This window comes from Eurypyga helias, unplaced genomic scaffold (assembly GCF_000690775.1).
Source record: "Eurypyga helias isolate BGI_N326 unplaced genomic scaffold, ASM69077v1 scaffold18371, whole genome shotgun sequence".
Taxonomy (NCBI): domain Eukaryota; kingdom Metazoa; phylum Chordata; class Aves; order Eurypygiformes; family Eurypygidae; genus Eurypyga; species Eurypyga helias.
Window position 1 is genome coordinate 39,901 of NW_010231682.1, and position 14,584 is coordinate 54,484.

At 38.8% G+C, this 14,584-nt stretch overlaps 1 protein-coding gene across 1 annotated transcript in view; it reads right to left on the bottom strand.

Moving 5' to 3' along the window:
• The window catches only part of LOC104516742 (obg-like ATPase 1), a 58,243-nt gene that overhangs the window by 18,965 nt on the left and 24,694 nt on the right, over nucleotides 1–14,584 (bottom strand). The window lies entirely within an intron of this gene.

A 14,584-nucleotide genomic window follows, 5' to 3' on the forward strand; every position in this document is an offset into this window, starting at 1 on the left:
AGCACGTGTTAACAAAGAACCCACAAATAAAGTAGGTTTAGCATGTTTTCCTTTGCAAGCTAATTTCAAGTGAAATTAATCACCTGTAACACAAACCTAATATTCTTTAAGCAGAGCAATTTTCGGTTGAAGAAGGTGCACCTGCCTACATCTTCAACATAAGCAAAATCAAGTACAAAAAACATTAAATAAAATGCTGTAGTAAACCTTGACTCCTGAAGAAAGAATTTTTTCAGACATCTTTTGTGGCTTTGTTTTGTGCTACAGCCCTTTAAGTTTTGTCTTCATAAAGCCCTAACTAGTTGTAATCACTCACAGTCTAATTGTGGACATTTATCTGCTTTTCTTATGCACAGAACATAGCTATTAAAGCTGAATGGTGATGGTGTGAAGTATAGGTTAAATTGGGTGAAATTAAAGCAAATTACTCTGGGATGTGGAACTCTGAAAATAGAAACCGCCAATGATTTGCAACCCTCTTGATGATCAGCTTCACAGAACCCTAAATGACAAGAAAACTTACATATTTTAAAGTTAACTAGATTTTTTTTTTTAAATAATATGTATGAATTTATTTCAAATGCAAGCAGTCACTCTGGCAATAATTATTTTGTTTTACCTGCATCGTAGAAATATAAGAAAAGGTTTTCAATTCCCATTAAAAGCACTTGTTTTTATTCTCAAGTTTAGCTGATTGTTTTACCAACAGAAAAACAGTTCAGAATATTAGTTGCAGTATTAATTACTCTGAACACAACGTTACAGTTTATGCGTACCATATGGCTATACAGACACGGGATGGTAAAAGCAGCTGCTTTGGGCTCTCCTGACTGGTGTGGTATTAGCACTCAAATTCATTACTTACCTATATAAAAGATAAGCAGCTACATTTACCCTGCTGAGCCCTAATACCAGTCGAGAGAGCGCAAATCAAGCACCCCTCCCCAAAAGTCTGAAATAGCGGCTGAATGGCAATCCTTTCAATACCCAATCTGTTGGGAGTATTTGACAAAAAAGGGCAGGTCTATTCCTGCACCGGCAGACACACAATGAGAGCATGCAGCAGCAATACAGGGTTTTAAATGACTGTAGTATCAACTTCTTGAGCACACAAAGAATTTACATTTGCATAGAAGTCCTCGTCAGGCAAGTACTGCACAAGGTCAGAGATGAGAATTATAACCTCCCCGGGAAACACTGAGGCAAAGCAATTCACTTCAGGACACGTATGTTGGCAGAAGAAACTACGGTTCTGTTCCTGTTGGAAGCAGCTTTAACAGAGAAAAGTTGTTACCAAGACAGTCGCTCCAGTGAGCTTATCTGTAAAAGCCTGTTCCTTACCCTTGAGTCTCTCTGTCAAGTATTAGTGATTTATTTCAGATGTAAAACGTGTTTACTTGCCACTGCTCCTTCATCCCAGCACCACTGGGATGTAGTCAACACTCCACAGGCAAAACCTCCTACCTGCTGAGATCTGCTATCGAGTTGGTCACACTGGGTAAAGGACATTATGTGACAGCTGAAGGAATAAATCTTTGAGCCCTTGATGCCTCCGTTTGCAGAAGGCTTACTCTGATCATGCATCTGAAATACTAGCACTGCAATGCCCACCAAAGAGTGCTTGGGACAAACTCCTTGGTTACTCCTCTCGCAACAGACTTCACCCAGGTTCACAGCACATGGGGATTTGCAGGGACTCTCCACCAGAAGACAGGAGGAAGGGGCAGCACTCAACGTGCAACTGCGAGAAGGCTGACAGACCACATCAATTGTTTAAAATACGAATTCCCTAGGAAAAATGAGGCGCTCTGTTCAGATTTTTCCAAAATACAACTATGTTAATTGGAACAAGAAGGGATGTTTGGAACCTCGCCTGGACCACTGCAAAATGTCCAAAAGCCATAAAGGCTGAAGAATGCAAAAGCTTGCTTCATAGACAAGCGCTCTTGTCAACCTGAGCTCAGCCATGCCGAGCTGCTGCATTACATTACTTTCTGTACTGACTGAAACCTTTCCTTCATGAGTTGAAGCCATGAAGAGAGAAGCAAACAGGAACAAGAGAGAGTCTCCACAGTACCACCCTCCAACGGCAGCACCGCCTGCATAAAGGATAGTGCACGCAGGAAGGTCTGGCCACAAACCTCAGCGGACAACTTTTGACATGCCTCTGTGTACCAGATATCCAGATTGTTCACAGAAGACAATGTTCCTACTCAAAAGGAGACTGGAATGCATGTATTTGCAATCTGATGGCACCTACACTGCACACACAAAAAAATGTTTCCTAAGCAGAAACTGTTTGGAAATATATACATATATGCATAACTCTATTCATATTGCTTCCACCATCATCATCTCTGTGGTGCATTTTACTCCTTCCTTCTGAGGGTCGCTCATCAAGGTCTTCTCTTTATGAGTACTCCATGCCAAACTCTACAGTGTCAAGTCTTAACTGGAATCAATGAGAATCACCATAGCAAAATACAACTCCTAACCACCACGTTTTCAAAACAATATGATAACACAGATTATGAACAGCAACAAGCAACCATCAGAAGAAAAGGGCAGCTCTACCTGGCCTCGAATGACCAGATATACAGTAAACATTTCAATTATTTGTGGGGAGTTTATCTGGGACACAGACTGACAATGCCAAAGACACAAAAATATCAGAAGTCATTGAGTCCCCAAGTTTTTACTGGGTATGGCGTAGCACTGCATAGCAGTTACCACAACTGCACTACTACTGAACAACTTTGGATCCTTAACACTGCAGTGAAGTTCAAGCCATTGAACTGTGCTGAGCCCACCTTGGCTCCTGTGCCGAGCCAGCTCGACACCCTGTTCTGCAATCTTCGACACCTTGGGTGGTTGACAGTCTTGTAAAGTGATGGACAATGAACAGTTCTGCACAGAATGCAAAATCACAACCCTCCTGGAACCCACAATGCTGCAAAATTGTTTCAATAAGGCAACTTCTCTTCAAAAAACATTTAAAGCAATGTCTTAAGCTATACAAATGCCTAGACAAAACTCAGTAATGACAAGTTTTCAGCTACAAGGTGTTAGTTACCTAAGCAGGTCCCAAATATTCTGAAACTTAAAAATACATTGCTGTTGTGATAAAACGAGAACACTACAAAACTGTCAAAACTTCTTGCAGTGCCTTACAAAAATGCTATAAAAATGGATTATGGAATTTGGCACAGCAGGGAAAAGAAATAAGTTATGTTTACAGATTGGTCACTGTTTAGAAAAAGAGTAACAAAGCTTTTAGAGGACAGGTGTTTATAAGGAGTTGTAAAAACAGCTCATCACATGTTAACAAAAAACCTTATTCTCCATATCTGAATATTTCTCCTTTGAGGATTTATTTCATTGCACAATGGAGGTGAGGAGGAATATAACATACTTGAGGAAAGACCAGTCAATGTGTAACAAAAATGAGAGCTTATAAAGACTTAAATAAGCAAAAACTGTAGATCAGTGCCATTATGTATGCATATGCCGTACGTCAGTTTGTAATGAAGTGCTATGTTGCCAAGTGAATAAAACATCTTTAAAAACAAAAGCAAAAGCCTCTCAGTAAATCTACCTTGTAAGAACGTGTCTCATCATACAACCTTCCCTCTGGACATTCTGGCCCACATTCATAATGCAATACATAAACTTAATGCAAAAGTAGCAATACAGTTCATCCAGACTTATCCTTTGCAAACCAGTTCAAATTTCATGAGTGCTGCCTATTGGTTCCTATTAACAGAAATCTTGTTAATAATTTTTAAAAAATCGTTAGCTGGCTACAGGACAGTTTGCTCTTCATACATGATTTTTCACATGCAACTATTACTTTTCAACAAAACAAAGGTGATGTCACAGTTCTTAGGACCTCACAACAGTACAGGCTTGGAATCACAAGAAATATCAAATGATCTTTTTAGAACAGCATCTGAAATACTGAAAACACAATGTAATTTATAATTCTCATCTTATTTGAGATGCTAGACCTGATAAAGAGGGTTTGCAATATTTGCTGTTCAGCATTCAAATCCTCATGTAACAGTTAACCAGATAAAGCTCAATACCAGTATCTTGCTTTGGATGTTAGTCCCTTCCTCTTCCTTATAAAACTCAAAACAGCACCCCAACAGAAAACTAAGCACATGACTTGGTATAGAATAGCTGACCAGTTACATGGGAAGTAAAGAACCCATTGTTTTGTACATCATTTCAGTAATCCCTAACACTCAGGGATTTGCTTGCTTTTCTAGTAACATTTTACTACAATGACAATCAAGGAACGTAACAGTTGCATTCTGCAACTATCTGGCACCATCTAGTAGCCACTGGTGTCTTCTTTATGCAATCTCATTAACAGATTTTGTTAAGGGATCGTGATAAGGGTGATACTGAACAGATACGCAAGAAATAACAACACAAACTTCTCTACCTGAATCTCATACAGTCAAGAAAGTGTTTTGCATTGAATTAGGTACAGCTATAGTCAGTAACTACTTGTACACTGAGCGAAAGCCTTCTGCCTTCCCTGAAAAAGTATATTAAACAACTTGTGTGAATGTTGAGGTTTCCAAGTAATTTAAGAATCTGCTGGCAAATTTTAGCAGTAGTTGACAAAGTGCATTGCTTTACACGTGTACACAAACATTTTCCATTTATTCCCTTTCCCTGTCCTGAAACACGCAACTAAGTTAGACACTGAGAACGGAAACATATGCTTCGATTAACTTGAATCCTGGATATACAGGGTGGGTTTTTTCCATGATTCTCAGAGCTGAGTGTCTGGTAGGCCCTAATATTGGAAAGGGTGGGGTGGTGGGCAGCAACATGAAAATACAAAGGCTACCTCATTATGATCCCAAGGTGTGACTGGGTAGAAATCTGCATTTCCACCAGTACTTCTCTTTCAGCCTGCAAGCAAATACAAACACACAGCCCTGCCATTCTGCTCCTTGCAAAATAAATATACAAATGTGATACTTTTGCAACATCTAACCATGGCTTTTAAAGCTGAAAGAGTTCTTCTCCTTTTACTTTAGATGTCAAATCCATCACAGAAAAGAATTTTGTTTTTAAAAGACTTTCTCAATGAAGCAGTTCATTTCTCTGCCATTTAGCTCACTGTATTTTTACAAGCACCAGGCTGAGCAAACTATGATTGAGAGAAGCCATCTTATGCACATTGCTGTTGTCCCACATCATTCAGAACAAACCTTTTTAGATCGTTAACTACCACAGGAGTGCTGATTACACAGGCACCAGCAATTTCCTAACCAATGACCACCTGAACAATGATGTGTTCAGCTTCTCAGACCCTGAAGCCTTTCAGAGGTGAATCATTTCACAGTTTGGAACTAGATCTCCATAGCAACTTCCCTTTGAGGGTTTTAGAATCACCATCCCGTAATTCTATGATCATCAAGCTCAACCATTCCCAATGGTTCTTTTCACAGCAGATGGAAAAGGAAGCCTTGAAATTTTACAGTCTATTTCAAGCAATTCATCTGGCAGCCTATTAGAATTCAAAATATTTCGACCTTCAATCACAAAGCATGTTATCTGAAGCTGTGGTGATCTCAAGTCAAGACAAGCAGACATTTTAGTCTAATCATCCATGATGAGAAGAGGCTGACAAAAACTCTTAATTCAACCACCATCAAAATGCTTATTTTAACTGCACGAAAGTCTTTCAACAGGCAATGAAAACACACCATGTACCATTTTATCACAACCTTCCATTCAAGGGAAATATGAATTCTGAATATTGGCATGGATCTTTGCACTCCCCGACTGCTTTTGAACAAATATCTGCTTCCTGAAAGTCAGTATAAATCCAATTCTACCACATTATTTTCAACAGCTGTCAAGAAGAATGATGGAAGCAAACTGCAATTAAACTTCTCACAGTTGAGTACAATAATGCTGTAAATGAGTTACTTATTGATGGATCCAGTTTGTTACAGGCATCTTCTACAAAATCCAAACCAGTCACATCTGAGAAAATAAATACCAATTAAATTACAAAAACATAGCATTGGTTAAAATCTCAAAGTAAAGCTCAGTTTCGTGATAATCATAATCAGAGGGGGGTTTCAAGGGTTTTTTTTTTTTTCCTCCTCTGTTCCCAATTCCCAACTCAACTCCCTCTGTTTAGAGTTAAAGAAACATTTTCCATCTCTTAAATGTTTCCGTCAACCACTAAAATAATCCCATCCTGGGCACAAAAGCTTTAAATTTGAAAACTTTTTCACCTAGAGTCCAGGTTGATTTTTTTTTTGTTAACCTTAAATACAAGTTAAATGCAAATGTTTTTAAATCTCAGTTATATGCTGCCTGCTAGATTAATAGTGGTGGTTCATCAAATTGCCACCCATCAAAAAAAAACAGAGATACTCCTCCCCACCCCACTCTGCAAGGTTAACTCCAGAAACACTTTGTTCTTGGTAGTACACTTTCACCAAAATGCAAAGCACCAGGACGCAATAGTGATTAATCACTAACTACATAAACACAAGTCATCTAATGACGAAAGAATCCAGAAGACTTGCAACTTTCTGCACATAAAAGGCCACCAACCAAACTTAACAGGATCAGCAGTAAGTTTAGTAAAAAAAACTACCATTTAGTGTCTTGACAGTGAAACTTTGATACATTTTTACAGTAGTTGCTGTTTTAAGTATCAAGCTTAAAAGAAACAACAGAAGGACCCACCTGTACCAAAGCCCCAGTGCCCACTACGAGCAGTGAAATAAAGGAAACTAACAGGTAGGTCACATTTTAGAACATTTGTTGGGGGAGGAACACTTAACTTCTATTTTATTTGAATGAAAAAAAAAAAAATGTAACTTCAGTGTCTCTAAGCAGTTACTTAACTGTGAGAGCAGCCACAATCGAGATCCTCTCTGCAGCACTTAAAATGCCATGTTTTATTAGGCTACAGGGAAAAAAACAGCAATCAAACCCCCAGCTGACCTTATCCTCTTAGGTATAGACATCATTGAGCCATACTCTTTCTTCAAAGCCTATCTCTTTAAAGAGAGAAACAATGCATTTTTGCAAAGTCATTTTGAAAACATTTCTGTAAAAGAAAGTATGACAACAATCTCAGGGGGGGGAATAAACCGGCACAACACAGGATTTATCCTCATATATGTTGCACCATTTTCAAAGTTAGCTCATGATGAGAGCTATACAGCTGCTTACACTGAACTTCTTGAAGATCTGAGGGGAAGTATGCGAACACAACCACAAAATTTAACTAGGGGTGAAGCTAGAATTTAAGATATAGTAAATGAAAAAGTTATAGATCAACTGAAAATGTAAACTGTTTGTTTCTGTGTACATTCGACTGAAACAGATACAGATTTTATTCTAGCAATCTGAAAAAGAGACACCATGGAAAAAAACTCCTGAGTATTTAAAGCACCATCTCCTGCAAAGACCGGAGATTAAGGCAATTATACATGAACAATATTAAAATTCTTAGTGGTTTCCAGTGTTAGATCAGTTACATCAACAGTCAGTATAAGAACTACTGCAAATAACTTCCTAAAGGAGACAAGGAAGTTACAGAATACATTTTACAGTACTCAAAAAATTTTGCTCAAAATTTTTTTTTCAACTCTTATTTTAATACGGAAGGTAACCAAATGTATTTGTTATCAGAAGTCTTAACTCATCTATAAAACTTAGCTTACTTTTTTTTTGTCTGTTGACCAAACCTAACAGAACCTTGAAGTACAACCTTTTATTTAGCACTGTTCTATCTGAAATCAAACACAAAACTGCCCAGGAGCACCAAATTATTTAAACATCTTGCCATTGAAAAGTCTGTCACAGCAGCAATGCTTACTAACATGCGCAGACACAACATACAAGTTATTTATCTACTAGTAATGCAGCTACTACTAAAAGCAATTTCAACAGGGGCATTTTTTAAAAATTCTGAAGTGATAGTAAATGATAAGTATCTTGGATTGTACAATTACACTGTCAGCAAAGGATGCCTGTTAGCAACACATAGGCAAATCACCCCAGAGTTACATCTTTAGGATCTAGCTATGATTATGCACGGATATGATTCAAAGTATTTTCATGGTATTTTACCAGATATTTCTCATAAATAGCAATTTTAAAATCCAGGAGGCAATTCTTAAAATTGTCTTCATATGATAAGAATGAGACTGCATTTTTAGCTTCTCCTCCCCCCAATATCCCCACCACCGTATGTGAAAAACCTCATCTTTAGCGCAGTAGTTACATATTAGCTCACCGTTTAACAATCTAGAATAACCTTAAGTTTATTTCATAACATATAATCAAGCAACATACGGTAATTAAAGCACACTGAAAACAGCAGTTACTAGCTAATTAACATTACAGGAACACTTTTCTCAATGATAGAAAAAGACAAAGATGTTATAAAGTACTGTAGCATGAGAATCGGTTTGTTACAAATCTTCTTGTTTAAAACATTAAAAACTTCAACTTAGGAATATGGAATTACAGTACTTTATGAATTAAAAATGTCAATGCAAGTTATGCATGGTTAGGTGAGGTGTTTAGGGCCCACCCTTTCACCACGTGGTCCATGTAGGGCAAGCATCATTAGTACAAATCACTGCACCCCTCAGGACAGCTCAGCACTTGCAAACACACCTGGTGTCTACATCACCCTTATTCATGCAGAGTTAAAAAACTGATACAGTTCCACTCTTCTCATGGCATTAAGATGCACTCTGCCATCGCCACAGCACCTGAACTGCAGCTAGGGACGAGCAGCGAAGAACAGCTCGAGGTGTGATGATGGCACCCTGGGCTGGAGTTAGGGGCTGGCTGCCAAGACAGCCACTGTGTTCTAAATGCACTGGTTGGCACCCTCAGTTCAGCGGTGTGCTTCTTAGATAACTGGTGTATGTTTTGCAATTAAATTACCCCCTGAAAACAGTGGCAATACTGTACCTTTACATACTATGTTTAAAATCACCTTCTACATATTACACTGTATTTTATACTGTTAGTACAGACAAATATGAAGTAACACCTAAACACACTTGCTAGGTAAAACTGTGTGAACCCACACGGCCCCAGCAAGTAATCTCTTTGGAGACCAACACGGTCATATGAAAATATCTTCTGATATTTCTTCCCCCCACTATTTGCATCCCACCATTATTCACCAGCTTCTATATATGCTTATTTCTTATTAGATTTTTAAATTATTTAACATAATTTTTCAACATCAGGAATTGTTTTGTCACTCACATCCTCTGCTAAGCATTCCAAATACAGTGCACATGAAGGGGTTATTAGCTTTCCCCACAGTCTCACGATTACTAGATGGGCAAACACAAGGATTACAGCTGCAAATTAGTTGTTGGTTAGTTGTAAACAAGATCAGGCCCTACATAAATTTTGGCACACGACCACAATTAACTTTGTGCTCGCATATAGGCACAGGGCACTGCACACGCAAAGACACGTGGCCACCGAACGGACGGCGGACTGCCTTGTCTCAGCAGTGGTGCCTTAGCTTCCTGCTCGCTGCAAGCTGTTTTCGTACGTGCCCCTTCACAGAGGGTGTTTAATTCTGAAATCCAAAAGTGCTTACACAAAGGTACACTCAAATTCCCCAAGTAAATATCCACAGTTCTCTCCATATGAATGTCAGTGTAAACATTTGTATCATGCAGCAAAAAGTCAAGCAGGCCACCAGAAACCGGCTTTTTGCACAAGGCAATTGTGCAAGGAAACATGTATCTGAAAACATTCCCTCTTCTCCGACTTAAAAGAAATGCAAATATTTCAGAGTGAAAAATAATCAACATTAATGTTGTCACCCTTCACTTGACCACTGCCTTTTTAAACATCACTGCTACCACAACTTTTTTTGATAGCTTGTGAAACTCAGGGGTGGTCAGAAAGGACCCTGAAAAAGACCGTTAGTGGCTAATTCTAGCATGCAACATCCCTTTGTTCATGGTATAGCTTGACATTGGTCTTATTTTCCTGATAAAATAAGCCTAAAAATCATTCTTGGATAGAATGAAGATCCTCTCCATCTCAAAACACTCTGGCTTTCAAAGAAACTCTCCAGAAGAAAAGGACCATACTGGCAATTTGTGAAGTCCCTGAAGGAAGCCCTCCTTCATCAGCACTTAAATCTATTACAAAATCTTCATCCAATTATGTATCAAGGTTCCTTGCAATTTTTTTCCCCCAAAAGCTACCATGTAGCATGCCTTAGACCTTGCCTAGCCTGAAGAGGCTATCATTTTTATTAAAATATATGGAGTTCTAGTGTTTCTAAAAGTAGTAGATGCTGAACCATTAAACTTAAGCTTTTTCACATTAGAAGAAAGATAGATGACAAAAACCCCACCCAAATTTCAAAGGACATGCAACAGGCAAATACAGTATTTAAGCACCTACACAGCCGCCTCCCCAGGAGAGCAAGTCAAGCACCACCCAGCGCTTCATGAAGCGTCACCCAACTCGCAGCTTGCTCACGGGAAACAGGGCTGCCAGGAGCGAGCCAGAGGCCAGCACAACTGCCCTAGCAGACTTTACATCACCTGCTAGTTGAAAGAGGAGAACCTGACAGAAAAGAAGAGATCTTAAGAGTTACAGCCTATTTTTCAGTAACCTTACGATTTCAAACCAGTGGAACTTTGTTATCAAGACACACTTCACTGTTCAATTTTTCCCTTTTTTGTAACAACCCTGACAAAGAACACTATACATACCTTTTTACATAATGAAATGTTCTAACCTAAATTGGATCAGGGATAAAAAAAATCCATATCCCTTAACACAGAAAGAAAATGTTACCCATCTAAGATTCTTTCCCTTTCATTTGGCAGGAAAACCATGATGTTCAGAACTTATGAGAATATCATGCAGAAACTTCAGAAAGGTTAGAAACACACCACAAAGCAGTAAGAGACTTTTCTGCTAAAAAAAAAAAATTTGAAGAAAGCATCGCTGCTGCAATGGTATGAAAACAGGCCACATTTTCCTATCAGCAAGCCACTGTTTACTCGATACCGATTTTTTCCAAACAATTTGTTTCTATGAAATAATTTTCTGAAAATGTTATGAGATATTACTGCAGGAGAGGAACTTCCAACAAGCCATAAAGCTGTTAAGCTTCTGTTCCGTTATTTATCTAACAGCACATACATATACAAAAATCTTTTTCCTTAAATAAATTGGTAGGCAGTACAGCTAGGAAAAAACCACGTTAAGTGAACAGCAGATGGATTACCTTTGACTAGGCTCTCGGTCTCGGTGAAAAATCAGAACTCTGATCACAGGATAATTTTCTTTGTGGTTTGCTGATTACTAACCTTAAAAATGTTCTCCGAGTCATTAAAATCATCTGTTTCTTTACAATGTGCTTTCAGTTACTGGTTTCCAATTTTCAACACAACATTGCTGATAATATTACAATATCCCCTCCTCCTAAAAGAGGCCTTTAGAGCTTGTTTGCATTCCACAGGAAGACGCTGCTTTGCTCTTGGATGCAGCTCCATCCGCCTTCCTCCCCCACACTGCCATCCACAAGCCCAGCTTACCCAGTCTAGTCGCTCCATCAAGTTATTAAAACTGGTGGCATACCATACATATGAGACTAATTTATGCATTCAGACTGCATCAGACGAGTAATCTTTTCCCTTACCAAACATTTCCAAGAGGCTTTTTCTTAAACATGCTGAATATTTCATCCTAGTTATGTGGAAATCTTTCTATGCAGTGGTTGTATAATACAAAAATAACACGCTTCCGCATAATTATACTTGTTCTGAAACAAAGAACAGCTATTTGTTCTCCCAGACAAAGTTTAAAACACAGAAGAAAAATTGTAACTTCACACTGGTTTTATAGGTGAGATTTGAAGTTTCTTTGTGTTAAACAGGGGCATAACCTATCAAATGCCACCAAATTTCACATTCCAATTTAAAACTATTTTCCTATAGCTGCAGTGATCCCAACGGTATCTTTCTAGTCAAGAAGATTTTAGCTCTCAGAAGCTACAAATTACTGTTTCTCCTATTTTCCCTGCTCTAGTACAATAAATTAACAACATTCTAGTAAATAGCACCACTGACGTACAAAATCCTGTTAACCAATGTCACCCTGCTGTTACATAGCAAGAAAACAAAAAGTAGGAAGGCAAAAAAAAAAACCCCTCCAAACCAGCAATTACTACCACGTGCAAAGGAATTCTGCAGGAAAAAAATTCCATAAACAGAAAGAGATGAGAGGAAAGCGTAACTTGAGGTTTTTCGCTGACAAAGGCAGCGTTTCTTTCCAGCAGAGAGGGAATTTGGACGTTGCTTATAAAAACCAGATGAGAAGGGACATGAAGAAGTAAGGACTCCTCGTGTGACTGCGACACACAAGCTGGAGACGATTGCGGTCTGCAAGAAGCTGGCGGTATGCAGCCAGCCCTGGCAGCCTGAAGGCACCTTCCAGGCAGGTAGGGCCTGCCATCCCCATGGGCTCCCTGTATCACCCTTCGTGGGAATCCCACGCTCCCTCTCCCAAATATGGAGTGATGTGCTCCTGGCACACGACAACAACAGAGCAGAAAGCGAGTAAGCTATCCAGCCTGCAACAGCGAGGAGCAAGCGAAGGGCAGACAAGAACAGGCTTGTATGCCATAAGCTCATCACCCTCGCTACAGGGGATCGACACATCTGCGCGGCATGACTACAAGAACCACAGTTTACATATCCCGACCCCACTAGTATACACCGCGCTCCTGGACTTAATTGGTTCCCGTAGTTCATTAAACAGTACAGTCCCATCTACAGTAAGACTAGGACAAACTGTGAAATATTTGTCTGAAACGGTGGTTGAGATTAGGAAAATCAGAATTATGATGTATTTACTTTCTAAAGTGTCCAGTCCATCATATTATTCAACAGCAAGGCTCAAATGAGGCAGTCACAGTATCTTAGCATGACAACATTATAGTGACAACACAGGAAAAAAATGAAAACTTAATATCTAACACTTCAAAAAAAAAGTCCAGGGCTTCATTAAAAACAAATTATTAAACCATTCTGAATGTTCCTTTCTTTCATTAATAACTGAAACCCTGTTGAGGTTTATTGACCAAAACACCTGCACAGTTGAGTAGCTGATGTGGCTGGCAGATAACTCTGCCCTCCTAGATGGATACAGCAAGTCCAACAGTAACCCTGCAACTGAAAATAGATGCACATAAGGAAACCCCCAGTTATTTACTCAAAGAGTGCAACTGGTCCATTAACACACAAAATCACTCACAGTGAAAACAGAGAGAAAAAAAATAAACAAGCATACCAATATTGTTATTTTCTTTCAGTATGGGACAATTCAACTACAAGGAAACATTCTCTCTCCTTCCACACAAGAAGAATGCACATTTGTAAATGACCATGTAACCCATACATTAAATTATTCATTCTATTTGGCACAGACACATTAATGCCAGTCTGCAAATGCAATCAATACAGGAGGGGGGAGGGTGTTTATTTTTGGTTTTTACAATTATATACTGATTAGTTTACGTTCAGACCAAGTCATCTTTATTCACACTGAGCAGAACTTGACTGAAATTCATAGAATTTAAATCACAAACACAGTAGGACTACATAAAAAAATTGTGCCCTTGGAAAAAGATAGAGCAATGCTTAAAAAAGCCATTTTTGTTCTTTCTTCCTACTTGCTTACATACACATTCCAAGAAAAAACAGGAAAACGTAAAAGTATCAGTGATTTAACCAATTAAGAGCTTAGAATTATGTTGGAATAATAAAATACATATCAACTTGGTGAAGTAGTGATTGTTGTTACTGGTGTATCATTTTACGTTTATCATTTTAAACAGCTGTGAAATGCAAGCATAAAACAATCATATTCTTACCAAAGGCATTGCATGGGAAAAGAGACCCTATGAGTACAGCTGCATTTTTTAATACTGCTCTGCATGGCCCTTATCTTCTGCTTATACTCTTTTCATATCCCATCACTACAGGATTATTGCTGGAACAGTGCTATAATCATTATTTGACCGTAAGCAACTCAACTTTATTTTTATTTGTGGATTGGGAGATTACCTTGAAATACTGCATATTTTTCCCCTTCCACTGTAAAAGCTTTGACTAGTAAAACAAGAAACCTGCCAACATCGTATCTGGTTTTAAGACATAGAATCATAGAATCACAGAATGGTTTGGGTTGGAAGGGACCTTAAAGATCATCTAGTTCCAACCCCCCTGCCATGGGGGGTTGATACATGCTGTATCAAGCTCCAGTAATCTCTGCCCCGGTTGTAACCAGTACAGACAGACTCCTTGCTCCACCAGGGCCACACAAAGCAGTTGGAACACATGAGCAAACAGAGTTGGATTTATTTTACTTGTTATAAACTCCTGTCTTGGTTCTTTCGGCCCAAGGAGGAGGGGTAACCGCCACAGGCAGCCTTTAATGCTCCAGGACTAATATGCAGCCACGGAAATTTTACCACAGGAATCCAGTAGAGCCAGTAGCTCCTGCATGCAAATTACTAAAGAAT